The following is a 24,134-nucleotide window of genomic DNA, read 5'->3' on the forward strand; positions in this document are numbered from 1 at the left end:
TCTGTGAATCTGCAAACGCATAGATGTGAACCTAGCCTAAGGCTGGATACACACTATCCAACTTTTGTGGTTAGATTTCCTTCAGATTTACCTTTTCTATGTAGTGCAAGGGCCTGCCAGATTGCATACACATTGAAAGTGTTTAGGTTTGACCTCATATTATATGGTTTTGGTAAGTCTAAAGGAAAAAGTCTTCAGAAAATCTTATAGTGTGTATGGCCCATAAAGTGTGCAGCAACTAGAGTGAGACTCCCCTGCTGCTGCAAGAGAAATACAATTTCTATGCGAGAAAGATAAAAAAATAAAAAAATAAATAAATCCGGTGGGTGAAAGCGCTGTTATTCGCCATAAATCGCAATGCCAGTTTTGGGTGGAGCAGTGGAAAGAACCCTAAATGATTTAAACACTGAAACAGACAAGCGTTAAACCTGCGGCTATTGCGTCATTCTAACGTACGCAACATTTATTTATCATGCCGCTTTAAATTTTTCCTAAAAATAGCTAAAAGGTCAAATATTTCCTCATCCGAGCTGTTATTTCGCATCCAGAAACCTCCGCCATCAAGCCAGAAAATTAAAAAAAAAAAAAAAATCAGCTTCTCTGCGAGCGCAGACTGAGAATTTCTGATTCAGGAATGTTCTGCTGCAGGATCTCCATTAATTGCCAAGGTTCTAATTAGCGATGCGGGCAGGCTGTATGAATGGGGAGGAGGAGGGGGGGTGTTGTATGTGAGTGAAGAGCGATGGGGAAGGAGGGGGACCCTTCACACCTGGGTCTGTCCCCCCGTATACAGCCGACTTCACCAATAGCCTTATATAGTAGAGGCATTCCATGGGAGAGCGCAGGCGGCCTTATATGGTGCTCGCTCGCTTCCAGGGATGATTATGTTCTTTGTAAAGAAGCCCCGCAGCTCCCGGCTGGCTGGGACACGCGAGGGGTTAACCGAAGCCAGTCCGCCGCTTGTGCTCCCAGACTGCTAAATATGTCATTTATACCCGGCGGCGGCTGCTCTCCGTCAGGGTGGCGTACCAGGTGATTGGCGTAGGGGACCATGGGGAGGGCTGCACGTCTGCGGCGCCCCCCCATGTGCTGGAGATGTGTGCCTGGTCCAATCTCCAGATCCGAACATCCATATATGAGACGTTCGGTTTAGGCCAGCTAGGTCCAAACAATGGCCCTCCAGCTGTTCAGGAACTACAATTCCTATCATGCCTAGTTATGTCTGTGATTGTCAGAGATTTACAATGCCTCATGGGAATTGTAGTTCCTAAACAGTTTGAGGGCCATAGTTTGGACACCCCTGGTTTAGGCCTATCTGACATTCTGCGATTCTATAGGTGACACGACCTGAAAGCCTTTTTACGTACAAAATGTTGGCAAATTTTTATTTTACAAGGTCACCAGGTCTTGCATATCCAATCATTTTGATTGAATCAGAAATTGATTGGATAGTAAAAGCCTGTGCATCCACAATTATGATTAATAATCAATAATCGACAACCCATCTGATCAATATGTCACACACAGGGAAGTGAATTTCCATCAACAGCTAAGATATGATCGTATTTCTGTTTCCATCGTCTAATCTCATAATCTTATAAACCAGAACACGATCGTATTCATGAACAATGTATTTCCGTGCTGCCAATCGATGCAAAACAATTAATAATATTCCATCCTAGCCGATCGATTCAGTTTGAATGAACTAAATTGGAAGGAGAGTTTTGGATGTTGGATTGTTTGCATATCCAATCGTTTTGATTGAATGGGCGAGTGATAGGGTAATAAAAGCCTGTGTGTCTACCATTATGATTAATGATTGATCTTTTTTCCGATCAATCTCTTCCAATAGGAATAATTGATCAATAGTCGACAACCCAATCTGATTAATATGTCCCACACAGGTAATTGGATTTTGATCAATAGTTAGGAAATTATCATATCTTTCGATCTTAAATGATCAATCGCATCTCTGTTTCCACCATCTCATCATCTGATCACAATAGGATCGTATTCATGAACAAAAATATTTCAGTGCTGCCGATCGATGCAAAATGATTGATAATATTCCTTTCTGGTTAAATGAATCAGTTTTATTGTTTTCAATTTAAATTTATTAAAAATCAATTGGTAGAAAATGTATGGCTATTGTTTGTGGATTCTGTCATGTTGATCAGGTAATAAAACTGAAGTGTGTGTGACCATCATTACGGTATTCATGAACGCTTCAATAAAGTATTTTCCTTATATATATTATATTATTATTATTTATAATTATAATTATTTTTATATTATTATTATTGTTATATATAATATTATATATATTATTATATTATATTATTATGTCATATATATATATATATATATATATATATATATATATATATATATATATAGTGCATTGCGAAAGTATTCGCCCCCCTTGAACTTTTCGACCTTTTGCCACATTTCAGGCTTCAAACATAAAGATATAAAACTGTAATTTTTTGTGAAGAATCAACAACAAGTGGGACACAATCATGAAGTGGAACGAAATTTATTGGATATTTCAAACTTTTTTAACAAATAAAAAACTGAAAAATTGGGCGCCCAAAATTATTCAGACCCCTTAAGTTAATACTTTGTAGCGCCACCTTTTGCTGCGATTACAGCTGTAAGTCGCTTGGGGTATGTCTCTATCAGTTTTGCACATCGAGAGACTGAAATTTTTGCCCATTCCTCCTTGCAAAACAGCTCAGGCTCAGTGAGGTTGGATGGAGAGCGTTTGTGAACAGCAGTTTTCAGTTCTTTCCACAGATTCTCGATTGGATTCAGGTCTGGACTTTGACTTGGCCATTCTAACACCTGGATATGTTTATTTGCGAACCATTCCATTGTAGATTTTGCTTTATGTTTTGGATCATTGTCTTGTTGGAAGACAAATCTCTGTTCCCAGTCTCAGGTCTTTTGCAGACTCCATCAGGTTTTCTTCCAGAATGGTCCTGTATTTGGCTCCATCCATCTTCCCATCAATTTTAACCATCTTCCCTGTCCCTGCTGAAGAAAAGCAGGCCCAAACCATGATGCTGCCACCACCATGTTTGACAGTGTCAGTGGGGATGGTGTGTTCAGGGTGATGAGCTGTGTTGCTTTTACGCCAAACATAACGTTTTGCATTGTTGCCAAAAAGTTTGATTTTGGTTTCATCTGAGCAGAGCACCTTCTTCCACATGTTTGGTGTCTCCAAGGTGGCTTGTGGCAAACTTTAAACAACACTTTTTATGGATATCTTTAAGAAATGGCTTTCTTCTTGCCACTCTTCCATAAAGTCCAGATTTGTGCAGTATACGACTGATTGTTGTCCTATGGACAGAGTCTCCCACCTCAGCTGTAGATCTCTGCAGTTCATCCAGAGTGATCATGGGCCTCTTGGCTGCATCTCTGATCAGTCTTCTCCTTGTATGAGCTGAAAGTTTCGAGGGACGGCCAGGTCTTCGTAGATTTGCAGTGGTCTGATACTCCTTCCATTTCAATATTATCGCTTGCACAGTGCTCCTTGGGATGTTTAAAGCTTGGGAAATCTTTTTGTATCCAAATCCGGCTTTAAACTTCTCCACAACAGTATCTCGGACCTGCCTGGTGTGTTCCTTGTTCTTCATGATGCTCTCTGCGCTTTAAACGGACCTCTAAGACTATCACAGTGCAGGTGCATTTATACGGAGGCTTGATTACACACAGGTGGATTCTATTTATCATCATTAGTCATTTAGGTCAACATTGGATCATTCAGAGATCCTCACTGATCTTCTGGAGAGAGTTTGCTGCACTGAAAGTAAAGGGGCTGAATAATTTTGCACGCCCAATTTTTCAGTTTTTTATTTTAAAAAAAAAGTTTGAAATATCCAATAAATTTTGTTCCACTTCATGATTGTGTCCCACTTGTTGTTGATTCTTCACAAAAAAAATTACAGTTATATATCTTTATGTTTGAAGCCTGAAATGTGGCAAAAGGTCGCAAAGTTCAAGGGGGCCGAATACTTTCGCAATGCACTATATATATATATATATATATATATTATACTTGTCGATCGCCTCAGATAGAAAAAATTTAATCTACAGTCAACAACCAATTCAATCAATAATGCCACACATGGAGGCGTGGATTTTGATCGAAAGGGATCAATAGTTAAGATATGATCATAACTTATGCCTAAAACACTATTAGATGATCGAACAAACGATCATTCGCATTTTTCCATGTTGAAAACGAGAATGCCTAAAATTATATGAAAATTCCTGAATGACAGAGGACAATTTCCCACACACGTAGCTACAGTCTATGTCTAGTCTATGGTCATATTTCCAATCATGCACGGTCATTCAATTTTTATAGGACGAATACTGTAATAACTAAGCGAAAATCAGACATTAGAATAAATAACGGGAAAAATTTTCCAACATGTCCCTTGGGAAATTTTCATCTGAATAGTCCATATTCGCTCCCAAAAGCGGTTTACCGACAAAAAATTGAGCGATCGTTCTGAATATTGATATTTTCTTTCGCTTTCTAATAATGGGTACTGGGCCCTACAATCATAAGTTATCGATCGCACCTCTGTTTCCATTGTATCATTTCATAATCTGATCAGAATATAATCATATTCATGATAAACTATCCCAGTGCTACTGATCAATGCAAAAAGATCAATCATTTTCCGCCCTGACCGATCGATCAATTCTGAGTCCGAATTGAGTCTAAATCGAACTGAAGGGATATTACGGTTTTTGTTGCAGATTAGATCATTTTGATCAAATTTCACACAGACTATATTACCAAAAGTATTGGGACCCCTGCCTTTACACATACACACACATGAACTTTAATGGCATCCCAGTCTATAGGAAAAATCGTTCAAACTCATTACCTAAAAAGGAACACTTGGCCATGAGAGCAGACGATCGTGTCATCATGTAATGACCGAATTTTGATTGATAAATCATTCAATGGACATAAATGAATTTGTTTTTTTGTTCATTTTGTCACATATGCCTAGTGCAAACAGTTCTGCCGAGAAATACATTAACCTTTCAATTTATCGTTCATTCAGCAGAATTTTCCAAACTGTTCCTTCGATTTTTCAGTTCTGAAAAGTAAAAACCGAATTTCTATTTGTGCCCATTACCTGGACGAAAAACGAAGGAACGGACCAAATGGCAGATTTTCGAACGATTTTTCGGCTCGTGTATGGCCAGCATTAGTCTGTAGGGTTCAATATTGAGTTGGCCCACCCCAAACTCCCTCATCCATGGACCTTGCTTTGTGCACTGGTGTGCAGTCATGTTGGAACAGGAAGGGGCCATCCCCAAACTGTTCCCACAAAGTTGGGAGCATGAAATTGTCCAAAATGTCTTGGCATGCTGACACCTTAATAGTTTCCTTCACTTGAACTAAGGGGCCAACCCAACCCCTGAAAAACAACCCCACACCATAATCCCCCTCCACCAAATTATTTGGACCAGTGCACAAAGCAAGGTCCATAAAGACATGTATGAGCGAGTTTGGGGTGGAGAAACTTGACTGGCCTGCACAGAGTCCTGACCTCAACCCAATAGAACATCTTTGGGATGAATTAGAGCGGAGACTGCGAGCCAGACCTTCTCATTCAATATCAGTGCCTGACCTCACAAATGTGCTTCTGGAAGAATGGTCAAACATTCCCATAGACACACTCCTAAACCTTGTGGACAGCCTTCCCAGAAGAGTTGAAGCTGTTATAGCTGCAAAGGGTGGGCCAACTCAATATTGAACCCTACGGACTAAGACTGGGATGCCATTAAAGTTTATATGCATGTAAAGGCAAGGGTCCCAATACTTTTGGTAGTTACGTGTATATTAGGTAACAAAATCGAGCCACCATTATGGTGCCCATATATACTTTGATAAATGATCGATTCCTCTGCTGATCGATATCTTCAGATAGAAATATTAACTCTATAGTCGACAACCCTTTCAATCGATATCGACATTTCAATCGACACACAGGGAAGTGACCATCATTTATGATAGGAAGCTATCAATTAAATCTCTGAATCTACCCTGTAATCTCATAACCTGATCACAATACAAGCGTATACTTAAATATTGTTGCTGATCAACGCAAAATAATCAATAATAATCCTCCTTGGCCGATCAACTCAGTTTGACTGAATCCAATTAAAATTGAATCACAATCGATCAGAAGAGAAGTCATGGATATTTGATTTGTTTCTTTTCGAGTCTATCGTATTGAACAAATCGCACATTGATCAGGTAATGAAATTGAAGCATGCGATCAATACGTATGATTCTAAATTATCAATCGCATCTCTGTTTTCACCATGTAATCTTATAATATCATCGATCGAAATACGATTGTATTCTTGAGCAAAGTATCTCAGTTCTCCAGATCGATGCAAAACAATTAATATTATTCCACCCTGGACAATCTAATCGTCTTTCTGATTGTATTCAATCTAAATGTAGTTTAATGGTGGCCATACACTGTTTGATTCAATTAAAATGATCAAATCCATATTTTGATTGATCAGATTTTGGGATGAAAGGATAGAAACAGAGATGCGGTCGATCATTTAGGATTTTAAATTACGATCCTATTTTACCTATTGATTGAAAGCCACTTCCCTGTGTGTGTCATATCAATCATATGGGTTGTAGACATGGATCGATTATTCCTATAGAAAGAGATTGATCGGATAAGAAATCGATCATTTATCAAAGCGTGTATGGTCACCATCATGGGTTGATCGGAAGAGAAGTTATAGCTAATCGATTGTTTGCGGATTTTATCATTTTGATTGAACATTGCACATCCAATGAATGATAAAACCGAAGCGTGTGGCCATTATTAAATCAAACGTTTTTTATGATTCATTTTGGATAGTGTAAGAGTTTGAATAGAGTTTTTTTTGCCATCTGTGTCCATTGGGGAGATTTCCCTTCACTTCGCATCCCAAAGCCAAACAGGAAGAAAGAGGAAATCCATCCAAAGTTAGGGAATCCCAGGTTGCTATGGAGTTAGCGGTCCGCCCACCCGCGCCATAGCAACGCATGACACTGATCCTGGGTAAGCGTCCCCCCCCCAGGGTTTAGGAGAAGATGGAATTTAGCCTCCTTCATCCCTGTTCAACCTCCTGCTCTCTGCTACAATTCTGGAGCTAAAAGGTAGAGATCTGATATAAAGAGGGGACTGTGTGATTGGGGGCCTATGTGCTGAGAAGACTGGATGATAGGGGGGACCTGACATAATAGGGGGGCTCTGACATTAGGCAAGTGACTCTGATGTATAGGGAGGCCTCTGATCTATATGGGGACTCTGACTTGGTGGAGGGCCTCTGATGTGATAGGAAGACCTCTCATGTAATGGGGACCTCTGACCTGATAGAGGGCTTCTAATATGATGGGGACCTCTGACCTGATGGAGGGCTTCTAAAATGATGGGGACCTCTGACCTGATGGAGGGCTTCTAAAATGATGGGGTCCTCTAACCTGATGGAGGGCCTCTGATGTGATGGGAGAAACTCTGATGTGATAAGAAGACCTCTGATGTAATGGGGGGGGGGGGGGGCTCTGACCTGATGGAGGGCTTCTAATATGATAGGGGCCTCTGATGTGATGTGGGGGGGGGACCTCTTACCTGATGGAGGACCTCTGATGTGATGGGGGGACCTCTGATGTGATAGGAAGACCTCTGATGTAAAGGGGGGTCCTCTGACCTGATGGGGGGCTTCTAACATGATGATGGCTTCTGTTGTGATGGGGGAATACACTTTAAGCCTGTTCACAGGCTTTGTTTACACAGAAGTGGCTAATCACATTGCATGTTTACAGTCCAAAAGGAGTGATTCAATCAGACCAAATACAGATCCCTCTGGGTATAGTTTTTTTACTCCATTTTTGTAAGTCTTAATGAAGGGGCTTAAACAAGTTGGCTAAATTACGAACAATTAAAAGTATTTTTGGACTCGTTCACAGTTTGGTTTGGTGCCCAGTTCTGTATGTCTGTACAAAGCTCCTTCTGCCTGTGTCGACCTGTGGTAGGAGGGACAGACTCTATGTCACATAGTTCCTCCTAGGTGGTGTCACCCTGTAATGGGAGGGACAGATCCCATGTCACATAGCTCTTCATGGCTGTGTCACCTTATGGTGGGAGGGACAGACTCCAAGGCATATAGCTCATCCTGGGTGGTGTCACCATGTAGTGGGAGGGACAAACTCTATGTCACATAGCTCCTCATGTCTGTGTCACCTTGTGTTTGGAGGGACAGACTCCATGTCACATAGTTCCTCCTGGGTGATGTCACCATTTTGTGTGAGGAACAGACTATATGTCACATACAGTAGCTCCTCATGTCTTTTTCTCCTGGTGATGGGAGGGACAGACTCCATGCCAAATAGATCCTACTGGGTGGGGTCACCATTTCATAGGAGGAACAGACTTTATGTCACATAGCTCCTCCTAGGTGGTGTCACCCTGTAATGGGAGGGACAGACTCCATTTCACATAGCTCTTCATGGCTGTGTCACCTTGTGTTGGGAGGTACAGACTCCATGTCACATAGCTCCTCCTGGGTGGTGTCACCATGTAGTGGGAGGGACAGACTCTATGTCACATAGCTCCTCCTGGGTGATGTCACCATTTCGTGGGAGGAACAGACTCTATGTCACATAGGTCCTCATGTCTGTTTCACCTGGTGATGGGAGAGACAGACTCCATGCCAAATAGGTCCTCCTGATTGGTGTCACTATGCAGTGGGAGGGACAGACTCCATGTCACATAGTTCCTCCTGGGTGGAGTCACCATTTCGTGGGAGGAACAAACTCTGTCACATATCTCCTCATGTCTTTTTCACCTGGTGATGGGAGAGACACACTCCATGCCAAATAGGTCCTCCTGATTGGTGTCACTATGCAGTGGGAGGGACAGACTCCATGTCACATAGCTCCTCCTGGGTGGAGTCACCATTTTGTGGGAGGAACAGACTCTGTCACATAGCTCCTCGTGTCTTTGTCACCTTGTGGTGGGAGGGATAGACCCCATGTCACATACTGTAGCTCCTCCTGGGTGGTGTTACTCTGTGGCAGAAGGCACAGACTCCATGCAAAATAGTTCCTCCTGGGGGGTGTCACCATGTAGTGGGAGGGACAGACTCCATGTCACATAGCTCTTCCTGGGTGGCGTCACCATTTAATGGGAGGAACAGACCCAATGTCACATAGCTCCTCATGTCTGTGTCACCCTGTGGTAGGAGGGACAGACTTCATGTCACATAGCTCCTCCTGGGTAGTGTCACCCTGTGATAGGAGGAACAGACTCCATATTACATATCTTGCTGTATGGGCCACCGTTATGTAGAGGAGTCTGATGTGTCCCTTTTGCTAGTGGCTTACTCTATGAGGCCAGCAGCAGTAAACATTTGCCAAGCAGTTTGTGGGTCATTTTTTTATATCGGGTATTTTGGTACACTGGTGCTGGGAATTATGTGTTGGACGGTCTCCAGCTCAGATACTGCTCTGACTTGGAGGTTTGTCTTTTATTATTTTTTTTTTAACAGTTCACAATGAGGGCCGATTTTCATCTATGTTTTGTGAGAGCACACGCATTACTGCAGTGCACAGCAACACACAATACATGCGTTGACGCATTGTGGTACCATGTATTTTGAATAGCACCCCAACACGCAAAGGTAATGCACATGAGCTGCAACACAATGTATGGCAATTCATAACGGTGTGTTATGGTAAAAATGTTGTGACATGTCCAATTTTCGGTGGGGTTTTGGTGAATTGATTTTAATGGACTGCCTGATTGCAATGTATGTTAACAGAGGCGTTGGTGCATGTACATTAACACACTGCACAGTAAATCATTTTTGGTATCTGTTAATCTCATCATTGACATCTGACATGCCAGACAACAATTTTTGAATGTTCTCAAATTCCGGTTCCATAAAGATGTCCCCTCATCATGAGGCCCGACCCTCTTCATGGACCTGCCACTGCAGATATAGTGCCGACAAATATCAAAAAGGCCTTCCATACATGTGCGCTAGTACAACAAATATACAGCAGCATTGGTAAGCTTTAAAAGATCATCAGAGAATACAAAAAGAGGCAACCAAAAGCAGCAACACAACAATGACTGCTGCAAAGAGTGCATTACCAAAATACATTTATTAATAATAGGATCAATAAAAAATGGATACTCACAAGGTGGCAAATAGAAGTGAGCCATAAAAACACACAATGCTGAGAAGTGTGGACACACATGTGCCGTATTCACATCACAGGGTATACAGCTGACGCAGTGTGGACACACATTTGCCGTATTCACATCATGGGGTATACAGCTTGTGCGTTTCGGGGGCGCATCCCCTTCCTCAAGCTATGCTACCAGCATAGCTCTGAGGAAGGGGGTGCGCCCCGTAAAAGCGCCAGCTGTATACTCCATTATGTGAATAAGGCACATGTGTGTCCACACTGCTCAGCATTGTGTGTGTTATTGGCTCACTACTATTTGACACCTTGTGAGTATCAATTTTTCATCCTATTATGAATAAATATCTTTTGGCAATGCACTAGGTGTGTGCACCTTCCATTTTATTTTATTTTTGTAGTATCAATCAGATCACCCCGTCTGAGGAGGGCAGCATCCGCTCAGTTTTTGGAAGTACCGTTGTCCTTGCTGTCCTACACTTCAGAAGACCTTATAACGCTGGAAGTGTCTGCTTGCTTATGGAAGAAGGTGGCCTGGTCTTATCAATTCAAGAATGGTTTGAGGAACACAACAACGAGTTTGAAGTTTTCACTTGGCCTCCATATTTTCCAGTTCTCAATCCAAGTGGGCATCTATTGGATGTGTTGGAAAAGCAAGTCCAATCCATGGAGGCCCCACATCGCAACTTACAGGACTTCAAGAATCTGATACTGATGGCTTGGTGCCAGATACCACAGCAAACCTTCGGAGGTCTAGTGGAATCCATGCCTCAACGAGTTATGTTGGGTGGTCCTAAAATGATGTCTTATTGGTGTATAACGCTTAAGTGGAACTCCTGCGAATACAAATAAGGGAACCGTCATTGGCAACTTGTTTTTCAGGAAAAATTTCTGGGCTTGTTGTATCTGTGAAGATTCTTCTTCATCCCGATCATGATAAACTGTAGGTACCTTTTAATTGTTACATCCTACTGTTTGCAAAAGCAGCTTCTTGATTTCCCACCTGACACGTTTCCTTTGTCTCCACCCGTGAGCTAGAAACCCAAGCAGAACTCAGATCATATGTTCTTCCCCCCAATCCATTCCATTCCATTCCAAAGTAGTCCAAGTCCTAAAGTCCCAAGTAGAGTACTTTGAAAACCTATCTGCTGATTTATATTCAGACAAAGCAAGCAAGTTTGTACCATTGCCTTGTACCTGTTGTCCCCAGGGTATTCTGTAGAGTTTAACCATTCTGTGGATTTCTTTCAATTGCCTTGTCTACAGATGATTGCTTATATCAGAGTATCCCCAGAATTCCTGTAGAGTTACCTACTCACAGTCAACCCATCTCCGGAAGGAATGAGCAAGGAATAAACCCATCCAGAGGGATTCCAGTTATGTATTTTTTTTCATAGGCATATAAATACAATCTGTTCGTCTCTCCTCTATCTTCTTCATTTTCTTCTGTTTTAAATGTTCATCTGCCAGACATTGAAGTTTATAAGGAATTTCTGGAAATAGTAATATCAAAACCTCTAAACATATTACATATTACAATTTACGAGGTATTTTATTTTTTTTTTGTTTTTTTTTTTTACAATGGTACACTTTTTTGCATGACCATATCATTAAAACAGATTGCAATCATTGGCGTATTTTAGTGCTGCTGGCAATTAGATCTTGAGACACTGATAAAAGCGCAGCACTAGGTTTGCAGTAATAAGAATTATAGGAAAGCCTGCAGAGGCAGCAGCAATGAGATTTGTTACACATACCACCTAACGAGCATAGATAGATTTTTCCCTACAACTTGCCTGAAAGACTGGAAATTCTTTTCCAGCACATTGAAATCAATGTAGCACAAATGAGGTACTGGCAAGCAAAGGGTCAAGCTCATGCTATCATTCAATAAAAATATTTTTTTATTGTAGGATCACTTGCATATGAAGCCGAAAAACATCTTAGGGTAGACTAGCATTAACAATTTTAGAAAAAGTAAGAATAACTTGATGTAGATTAAGGCATGTCAACCATATAAACAATAGAACTATATATACAAAAAGTAGAAATTTCACCCATATTTTTTATTTAAATGATTTGAAAATAGAGTAGGTTTATATATATATATATATATATATATATATATATATATATATATATATATATATATATATATATATATACATAAATACAGTATGTATATATATATATATTCTTTTTTTTTAATGTTACAATATTTATTTTATTATATAATATATTTTTTAATTATTTTTGAATATATATATATATATATATATATATATATATATATATATATATATTTATATCGTTTTAAAACATTTTTAAGGGTCCATACGGGTATACAGTGTTGTCTTACCATTGATTGGGATGTTGATATTATAATTCTATGTACTGTTTTTTTTTTTAATTAATTAAACAGTGAGATGAAGCTAATCATTCTTAACAACCGACTTCTAAAAGTGAAACTTTTGGGACCCAAAAATAATTCTGAGCTAGACATAAGAAAAGAACAACGATGTCAGAAAATTATTTATAAAATAGACCAAAAATTAAGCATGTTTAAAAAGCTCAAACATAAGAAAATTCCGTTGCTCCGTGACACTTGTGCCTGGCAGCAGGAGTCAATGTGCTTGCATTACTGTATAATAATACTGCGCGGTTTAAGGCATTGCTGGCATGAAGGGTCCTGATGGTTACCAGGTTCTCCTTTAGACTATCCCTATCCTCTTCAAATCCGCAGTGAAAAAATGTTGGCACCTCATTGGCTGCAATGGGTAAAATAGAACTGTATATGGGCACAAACTGGGAATCAGGACAACATGTACATTTGTCAAGAGGATGTCCATCTTGTCTGTGTCCATAACGGCAGTCTCACCATAAGCAACCATAGTCTCACCACAAACAAGCATAGATTTATGCTCAGGAAAAAAAGTAAAATAAAATCATAAGTACCGTAAATCAAAAAAAATGAAGCCCACTCGATGGACCACTTGGTCTTTTTTTTCTGCCGACACTCTTCTATGTTTCTAAGCATTGGAAGTAAATCCTTATCTACTGCCCCTAGGATAAAGGTTTTTTGTTCAACAATCTTTTAGTAATTTTCCAAGTTTTTTTTCAGTTCTAGAAAATGTATACACATGCAGGGCATACAATCATTGACAAGTTGTTAAAGCGGTAGTAAACCGCATAAAAAAAAAATAGGCACTGGGCAGTTTAAGTCATAATGTGCTAGTATGCGTCGCATTACATTACGACAGATTTACCTGAAAATGAAGCCCTCCAGCAGCACGCTTTCACCGCTGAAGGCGCTTCCATCTTCACCCGCACTTCCTTTCGGGTTCGCGGGTTTTAGCGATATGAATAGACAAGCTGGCGATGACGTTACTCCGAGCATGCCCGCGGGAGTCGCTGTTTACGGCATGGCTCTGAAGGAATAGCATGGGTATGCCGTTCCTTCAGAGCTCATGCGCCAGTGGCTTCACTGGCTGCATCTAAAGAAAATGCCCCCTGTGCACATTTAGGGGATATTTACAGTACCTATAGGTAAAAATCATACATGGGGGTTTACCCCTAATTTAAAATGTAAGGTGCTTAACATTGTAGGCCATAAGGCATGAACAAACCCTTACAGAACCATAACTATCAAAGCAGTGACATGTAATGGGGGGCCAGGGCAATCAAGGTTTACAGCCACAGACAGTAAAAGTAGGGAATGGTGGCGAGAGGGAACCTCTACGAGAAATCGTTTGCTAATGACTCTAATGAAAATACATTACAATTTTTACCTACATTCTCATTTTTTTCTGCCCTTTATGAAATATCTACCCATTTGTCTCATTATCACTACACAAAAATATATGGTAATTGCCATTTAAGTTGGTTTAATATTTCCTACATTTTTTGAATTTACAGTGTTTTTTTTTAAAGTGTGGTCTATATAACTTGTAGCCACATTCCCGTCAATTTTCTTTCAATTTTTTTGTATAACAAAGTTTGTCTTTAAACTGCCTGTGTCTGCACACACTATAGCTACTGAAGCTATATATTATGCACTTTAAAATAAGTCCCTGGGCTCTCATTAGCTGGTAAAGTGGCCTCGGGTCCTTAAACCCAAACTAAGGACAAAAAAAAAAGAAATTCCCATGCAGTGGAGCTGTGCCCACTGTATGAGTTAACGGCACATTTTTGTCTAGAGGATTGGAAAATGGATATATATTTAACTAATCCTCTGATTCCTTCCTGCATAAGACCAGTCCCTGTGATTCCTGAACCCCCCCATGGTCCAGCGGTCTTGTGCAGTGGACTGGTCCTGACGTCATCACGCCCATAGACCTGCTATGGACTTGGGTACATCAGGAACAGTCCACTAATGGATGGTGGAGGAGCTCCATTTGTAGGTGTACCGGAGTATCGGCTGAGTATGAAGTTTCTCCAATGTCCTAGACAAAAATGAGCAGTTGACCCGTGCAGTGTGGGCACAGCCCCATTGCATGGGAAATTTTTTTTTATGCCCGGAGTGGGACAAGCCAAACTCCAATGGAATTTTAATTAGAAAATGTACATTTTTTCGCTTCTCTAATGGTTAATGGGATCAAATCTGTAATCATTTTTGACACTAGTGACAAGAAAATTCAAAGGAGGGGTGAAAATGTTTCACCTTTCTTATCCGAACAAACAAAATTCGAACTAAATGTGATTTTTCGTTAGGGGATTGCACATGTGCTAAGAAAAGAAACAAAAAGAAACCTGTTTAATATTCCTGGGATTCCATTCAAATAGTAGATGAGGATGAATTTTTAAGAGCTTTCGAGCGAAATGAGTTTATGGCAAGATTGAATCTGACAAAAGATTTTACAGAATTTCGAACAAAAGTTCAAATTAACTTCTACTGGCATATGGCCAACTTTAAAGGGAAGGACTCTAGGTGCCTGCATGCATCCAAAAATTACCTCCAAAGACCTCCAGGATCCTCAAAGCTGAGCTCCTCCAATAACGACCAGAGCTGGCATTGATACACCCATCTCAGTCCCTCCTGTTTACATTTCCCTATTGATTATTAAATACAATGGGTCAATAGGGAAGTATTGGAGTGAAGGCATTGGGCCAGCAAAACACAGTTTTCTGTGATCTCAGTTATTTATTGGCAGATGCAACTGTAAGTTAAAGCAAATCTTTAAAAATTGTCAATAGAAGTCCTGGGTACAGGTGTCTCCATTTGAAGATTTCCCCTAACCTTGTTCAAGGGACAACTTTAAAATTTTGGATTACCCTTCCTTTTCTTTCTACATAGTTACATAGTTAGTGAGGTTGAAAAAAGACATCAGTCTATCCAGTTCAACCTATGATGTGTATGTGTGTCTATTGTTAACCACACATTGCATACCTCTGTATGTTGTGGTCTTTAAGGTGCCCATCTAATAGTTTTTTGAAACTATCAATGCTCCCTGCTGATACGACTGTTTGCAGAAGAGAATTCCACATCCTTACTGCTCTCACAGTGTAGAACCCCCTGCGTATTTTAAGGTTAAACCGCCTTTCCTATAGTTTTAGTGAGTGGCCACGTGTCTTATTGTATTTCCTTTCTCTGAATAGGTTTTTCCATATGCTACAGTATTTGTACATTGATATCATATCCCCCCTCAATCGTCTCTTCTCCAGAGAGAATAAGTTCAGGGCTTGTAGTCTTTCCTCATAGATGATGTCCTCCATTCCCCTAATTATTTTTGTTGCCCTTCTCTGGATTCTCTCCAGTTCCAGCACATCCTTCCTGAGGACCGGTGCCCAGAACTGGACAGCATACTCCAGATGTGGCCGGACCAGAGTCTTGTACAATGTTCACCACAGTAGAAATTGTTGGGTGAAACTCCCCAATGGGTACTCCAATAAAAACTGAAGAAACGTTTTACCCTTCTGCTTTCTATCCAAAACTAAAAAGAATGTTTTGTCTGAAAATGCACTTAGTTTTTACCTTTTTAATCTTTTTTATCTTTGTACAATTTAGGGTTTATTGGAAATTAATTGTTATGAAAAAACACCCCAGATTTATCAGGGTATTTTATCTTCAAATAACATGATTACTAGCTTTATATGTTCATCACATACACACTTGCATACTTGTTTATATGCAGCCTTCAACACATGACAGCATGCATATGTAGGTACATGTTCACGCCTTTATCTTTCAAAATTACTACATCTGTAGCTTAAAATAAAACATTGATGTAACCCTGTAGCCTGTTCCTCCAGGCGTGAAAGGTCATCCTACTATTCTGGTACAGGGTACCTAGCTTTTTTCATATAAGCAATCTATTTACTGCTGCCTATTGACGCCAAAATAGTTAATCCTTAAAATGACAACAAATTGCTTCTCTACTGTGTCAAACTACATGAGGGTTACAACAATGCCAGGTCTGTCCACAGTAGATGTCCTCTATATACACTGTTTTATCACATTTCTGTTATAAGGATATAATAGTTCAGGATGTAAGCATCTCTAGTTTGGTTGTTTCTAAATACGGCAAATGTGCAGAAGTTATGACTGATTTATTGCTGTTGGCAAGTCTTCTGTGACGCAAACTGAAATTTCTCAGCTTCTTCAAGTAGTAACCACCCACCACTCTCACAAGCACAAAATAGCTGATTTTAATGTAATTTTCTCAAAGGGTTACTCCTAACTCTTCCTTAGCCCCGTCTGCTAGTAGAGGCATGGTAAAAAGAAAATAGCAAAAGAACATAAGACTACAGTAGACAAGCAGCCAATACATGATACATGGAAGGACATAGGGCTAACATGGACCAAGAAATACAAGACACATGAAGGAACATAGGACTAAAGTACACCAAGACAGTACAAGACATGTGGAAGAACATAGGGCTAACGTAGACCAAGACATACAAGACACATGAAGGAACATAGGACTAAAGTACACCAAGACAGTACAAGACATGTGGAAGAACATAGGGGTAACGTAGACCAAGACATACAAGACACATGAAGGAACATGATAGGACTAAAGTACACCGAGACAATACAGGACATGTGGAAGAACACAGGGCTAAACTAGACCAAGACATGCAGAAAAACACACGACTAAAAGTATGGAAAGAAAATACAAGACACTTAGATAGACATACAACTAAAGTACGCCAAGACAATATAAGACACATGCAAGAATATAGGACTAAAGCAGGCAACAAGGAAGAACATAGGACTAAAGTAGACTAAGACAATACAAGACACTTCGAAGGACATACGACTAAAGAAGACCAAAACAATACAAGACACTTCGAAGGACATAGGACTAAAGTAGACCAAGGCAATAAAGGACACATGGAAGAACATAGAACTAAAGTAGGCCAAGACAATGCAGAATATGTGGAAGGACATAGGACTAAACTAGGCTAAGACAATACAATAAACATGGAAGAACATAGCACTAAAGTACACCAAAACCATACAGCACACATGGAAGGACATAGGACTAATATACACCAAAACAATAGAGCACACATGGAAGGACATAGGACTAATATACACCAAAACGATACAGCACACATGGAAGAACATAGCACTAAAGTAGGCAAGCACAATACCTGAAAATTCCAGAAATGTTTTCCTTAAAGGACCAAGTGCAGTGTCGTTCTTTCCCACTGCATCCTTCACAGCATTTTGAACATTGGATACAAACATGCCAATACCAATACAAACTCTGTAAAGTCAAGACTGGCTCCATCATCATCTCAGTTCATGAATCTCGCTACTGGTCAATAAAATTACTCATCACATTAAAGGATAAATAATTAGGCAGGATGGGAGGGAACATACCAGGCTTAACTTTTACAGAAAAACTTTACATTTGCATGTCCAGCTAAACGGGGACCTCAGGGGAATACTGAATGGAATAAATCACAGTTAAGCCAGGAGCTCAGATTTCCAAAGGAAGGGCCAATCAGGAAATGTCTAGGCTGGCCTACAATACTTAATAACTAGGAACTGAATGTGTTGATAAAAAGCCAAATGTAAGTGGTCCTAGTGTCCTTTAGTTTCAAGTTGGGTTTTTTTGGATGCCTGTGTACCCTTCTCATGCTCTGTAGTCCTTCCAGCTAGCCCAATTTTTCTCCACTGGCTGGTGGAAGGAACAACACAGCCCATATCGGGGCCAAGGCATGTGGCTACCCAGAAGTGTCATATATGACGGGTGACTTTGCTCTGCAACAGGGCAAAGAATCCACATAAGGGTCTTCTTTTAAAGGGGCTTTTGGTTTTTTATTCCTACTGTAGCAACAAAGTTGTTTTAAAGCTGGTTTTTGAAGGCAAGTACTAAACAAAAACACTTATGTGTTTATTTTAAAGAAAAACTTAGCTCCAGTCAAAACCTTTTTATTTTTATACATAGTGGAACATCTGTCACTTTCCCCATCAGTGAGCTTACCCTCCAGTTCCTGTACCCAACAGGTAATTGTCATTCCCACCTTTGACAGTTGTCACCAGAACAGGTGTCCCCATTGGAAGATTTTCTCTCTGTTCCTGTTTTGGTGATAATTGTAAAATGTAGAAACTTCCCTCACTTTCTCTCCCTGTGACAATGATCACCAACAAAAACAGAGTGTCTGTGTCCCTAGGGAGCAATGGCACCAAAGAAAAACCCCACAGGCATCAAAACTAAAAGAGAAGCTGTAAATGTGTTAATGGAGCCTAAGGGCCATGCCATATTAAGGGCTCCTTCACAGCTTTGTGTGTCTTTAACTCATGAGTTTTTTTGTATTGAGTTGTGTTAAGAAAGCCTATTAATTTTGGATGATCTCTCAACACCCAAAAGACAATCAATTAAGTTCCCCATCCACACTAAACAGGGTGGATAGAGGAATCTGCACCCGCTATTGTATTTAGACAGCCATGGCAGCCTAAATACCTGAACAGTGACTGAATCTAATCGGATGAAGTCACTGTTCAGCCAATAATTTTCCACCCAGGTCTGTCAATTTTTTTATTTTACTTTTGTTCAGCTGAGTGGTGCTTGCAGGGCCAACTGAGGCTCAAATTTTGGCCACTTCAGCTGAAATTCGAGCCAGCTTTAGGCTTCTGTTAATATGGTCTTCTCATTACTAGCCATACAAGAAAGCCCACCCCGCAATGCTTTACACAATTTTTAGTGCACATTGCTGACCCCGGTGTCTTTAATATAGACTGACCATTTCTAAACAAAGTCTACAAAATATCAGGTGTCTACTTTGGTGGGCACTTCACAATAATATTATTGTAAAGATAAAGAAGGATCAGAATAATGACACCCAAATACCTGCAGACAGAGCAAGGTAGCTGCATGAAACGGTCTGCCCTTGCCATCAAATGACATGCGGTACTACTTTTACAGTTGTCAGTGGCGCAGCTGTCACAGCTGGTTCCCGATGTACCCAATCCAAAGATCTGCCAATAGTTCTCATATGTACTGAACTTGCGGATGGTGAGGTCTTTTCATCTTTTTATGTTGAGTGATACAGCTGCCAGATGATATTCAAAATGTACCGATAGCCAAATACAGTATGTGTTTAATTTTGAATAGCGATGGGAATGTTAAAATCTCTTATTTCTTCTCACTTTTTGAATCCTACTGCTGACATTTTCTTTCACTACCTTTCTCAAAGATGAAACAAGAAGTGGTTGCAAATGTCAAGAATTTTCAACTCTTCACCACTATTTAAAACAAAAAAAGTGGTATTTGGAAAAAATGGAACCTCCATGAATATCGAAGCTTAAAGGTATAGCACAAACTATATATTCTTTTATTAGTTTTAGATGAAGTAGCGAGGGTTGACCTGTCAACTTGTGTCCCATCTTCACTTCTCTTGAAAATGCAACAGGAAGTGGTGTCCCACTTGGAGGTTTCCTTTCACCTCTGGTTTTGTTGACAAGTTCTACTTTTTTTTATTGTGTGTATGTTATATTGTTTTTGTATTTAGGGCATTGATTTCTGTGTGGAAGTGCCATCAGTATTTCGTCATATGCTATTACAATGACAATAAAGGCTTTCCATTCTATTCTAACATTTTTGGATTTCCCATCATTTTCTGCTTCCGCTTTCAACAGTCGCTAGAACAAATGGTGAGGGTGAATTCCCCCAGCAGGGACACAGACAGTGATAAAAACCTAACAGAGGGTCTAATTCTTCCCTACTTCCAAAACTAAAAAAAAATAAAAATAAAATAATACAGTTATGTCTTTGGATATGGTTTAAATGTTAAATGATGAATACCAGGTATAATTATCTTTGAAAAGATGCATTGGTCCAGCTTGGACTCTATTTGACCAAGATGGACCAATGTAACTCCATTGGACCTTTTGAACACTATTGGACCAAGTCTGACCAAACTAACTATATTAGACCTGTTGGACATTATTGGATCAAGCTAGACCAATGTAACTATGTTGGACCTGTTGGGCTATATTTGACCAAGCTGGACCCATGTAACTATGTAGGACCTGCTGGACCAATGTAACTATGTTGAACTTCTTGGACTATATTGGACCAAGATGGACCAAAGTAACTATTTTGAACCTGTTGCACTATATTGGACCAAGTCGGACCAATGTAACTATGTTGAACCTTTTGAACTCTATTGGACCAAGCTGGACCAACGTAATTATGTTAGACCTGTTGGACTATATTGGACCAAGCTGGACCAATGTAACAATGTTGGACCTGTTGGACTCTTTTGGACTAAGCTGGATCAATGTAACTTTGCTGGACCTGTTGGACTCTTTCGGACTATGCTGGACCAATGTAATTATGTTGGATCTGTTGAACCAATGTAACACTGTTGAACCTGTTGGCTTATATTGAACCTACTGGACCAATGTAACAATGTTGAATTATTTGGTCTATATTCGACCAAAATGAACCAATGTGACTATTTTGAACCTGTTGGACTATATTGACCAAGCTGGACCAATGTAACTATGTTGAACCTGTTGGACGCTATAAGACCAAGCTGGACCAATGTAACAATGTTGAACCTGTTGGCTTATATTGGACAAACTGGACCAATGTACCTATGTTGGACTTGTTTGACTATATTGGACTAAGCTGGACCAATGTAACTTTGCTGGACCTGTTGGACTCTATTGGACTATGCCGGACCAATGTAAGTATGTTGGATCTGTTGAACCAATGTTACACTGTTGAACCTGTTGACTTATATTGGACCAAGCTGGACCAATGTAACTATGTTGGACTTGTTGGACTATACTGGACCAAGCTGGACCAATGTAACTATGCTGTACCTTTTGGACTCTATTGGACCATGCTGGACCAATGTAATTATGTTGGACGAAGCTGGACCAATGTAACTGTAGAAATATCCATACCTGAAATTCTTCTGTAATAATAATAATTAGTGGCTTCAAAATCTTGTTCAGAGATGGGAATTAAACAGGTCATCAATTTCGCTCATGAGCTTCATTTCACATTTCCTTTATTTATAATATCATATGTAAAAAAATGTGGAGAAATGTTTAGCTAAGGGGTGCTGTGTTCTCTCTCTGAAATTGGCAGACCAATCACACAGTAGTCAATCCATCTTTGGCCAAACATGAACAATTCTGCTGCTCCTCACTGACAGCTGCTTTATCCAGCAATCGTATTCTGTCAACAAAAGGTTCATAGCGTGGCCGTAGAATCACGCAGTGCTGCCAATTCATGTTTTAGAAGCACAAAACACTGGGAGGCCACCTGCGATGGGTTGGCTGTGTGCGTGCGTCTGTTCCATACACACAATACGAACAACTCTAAGGAGGCTCAGATTATAGCGGCCATCAGATGAGGAAGATTTCTTAGTATGATAGGTCAGCCATAGATGTGCTGCAATGCTCACCAGATCGGAGAAAGATCTTTTCTACCAATGTCCTTTCAAATGAGAGCTCTATCAATTTACAGATGCAAACACTTCTTTGGAAAAACCGCACATTCGCAAAATACACGATGGGGACAATAATAACGAAATGCTTCAAGCATCCAACAAGAGCCAATGCCGCAGTCTGGTTGCTAGTTTCCAAAAATCCCTCCTCACTTTAGCCTGCCATACATGACTGCAATTTCGGCCAATTCCTGTTGAATTGAAACTCGAGCCATGGGTGGCCCTGTTGGAGTAACTGATTTTAGAAACTTTGATTGAAAAAAACGAAGGTCACCACTGGGTTTGACACAAGTCAATTAAGAAGACCACTCGGCCAAACAGTGACAGCATCCCATCAGATGCAATAGTCATAAGCAGGGAAGATTCCTTCATCCACTCTGCTTAGCATGAGTGGGGAAATCAACTGATGTGAGAAATCTATTTGTGTGTGGTCATCATTAGAGTGCATCAGATCAAGTGAAGGCAGATTGTCATCTCATCCAATCAGATAAGGGCTCCCAGTTATTGCAATAAGCCGGCCATAGACAGGTCAAAATTCCGGCTGAAGCAATCACATTTCAATCCATTAATGTGCAGGCTGATTCAGTGCAACCAGCCTGTCGGATTTTATTCTCATGATCACGAACACTGTCACTGTCACCAGCTATAGCCGCCAGCTGTCAGAATACAATAGCCTAGCAGGAGGGATTCCCCCATTAACACTGATTGTGTTTCTTTCCTTCAACCTGTGGTGTATGGCCAGCCTTAGAGTGTCAGCTCCTCAGATCAGTTAAGGCCTCCTACTTATTGTATTAGAGTCTTGGCTCCTCTGATCAGATGAAGGCACCCAGTTATTAAATAACTAACTGAAATTTGGCTGTTTCAGCAGGGACCAATTGAATTTCAATCAGCGTGTGGCCATCCACGATTAACAGAGGTCGATCATTTGAATGACTTCTGTCGAAGGGACATGTTGGAATTGTTTCCTCAATCAGTGACTGCAGCCAATCAGCCTCTTGCAAATAGGTCCCCTTCAAAACTCTCCTTACATCAGGGTTTCCATCAGAGTCCCCTTACATCAGGACCCATATCAACCCCCCCCCCCCCGCCCCCACTCCTTATATCAAGGTTCCCATCAGAGCCCCTCTTATATGAGTCCCCATCAGAGCCCCCCTTACATCAGAGTCCCCATCAGAGCCCTCCTTACATCAGAGTCCCCATCAGAGCCCTCCTTACATCAGAGTCCCCATCAGAGCCTCCCTTACATCAGAGTTCCCATCAGAGCTCCCCTTACATCAGAGTCCCCATCAGAGCCCCCCTTACATCAGAGTCCCCATCAGAGCCCCCCTTACATCAGAGTCCCCATCAGAGCCCTCCTTACATCAGAGTCCCCATCAGAGCCTCCCTTACATCAGAGTTCCCATTAGAGCTCCCCTTACATCAGATTCCCCATCAGACCCCCCCCTTACATCAGAGTCCCCATCAGTGCCCCCTTACATCAGAGTCCCCATCAGAGCCCTCCTTACATCAGAGTCCCTACCAGAGCCTACTTTACATCAAAGTCCCCGTTACATGGGAAAGATAATTGAAGCAGAGACCATAGGCAGCCTCTGCTGACCTCAATCCTCAGAGCCGGCTCATGTATAAGCGATGACAGACATCGCATGTGATTCGCAGCGCACTGCTCTGCAAATCACATGCGATGTCTGTGCGATGGAAATTCAGCCATACAGATTGTATGGCTGAATTTGCATCGCATTCGGACACAACTCGCACAGGACCCTTTTTTGGGTCCGCACCAGAATCGAATCGCATAGGTGTTCACACCTATGCGATTCGATTAATGTCCGAACTGATTTGAGGGTTTCGTTAACTCTGTATTGACACCCCAAGGGATTCGCAAATGGCAGCGGGAACTCGCAGTGGATTCACAGGGTTCCCACATCGCATATGTGTGAACCCGGACTTAATCTGTGAACTATATGTT

The 24,134-nt window shown here is 40.7% G+C and overlaps 1 protein-coding gene across 1 annotated transcript in view; it reads right to left on the minus strand.

Moving 5' to 3' along the window:
- Positions 1 to 24,134, minus strand: part of CNN1 (calponin 1) — a 63,397-nt gene that overhangs the window by 34,301 nt on the left and 4,962 nt on the right. The window lies entirely within an intron of this gene.

The sequence above is a fragment of the Pelophylax lessonae genome (genome assembly GCF_965119305.1).
Source record: "Pelophylax lessonae genome assembly, chromosome: 4".
NCBI classification, from domain to species: Eukaryota; Metazoa; Chordata; class Amphibia; order Anura; family Ranidae; genus Pelophylax; species Pelophylax lessonae.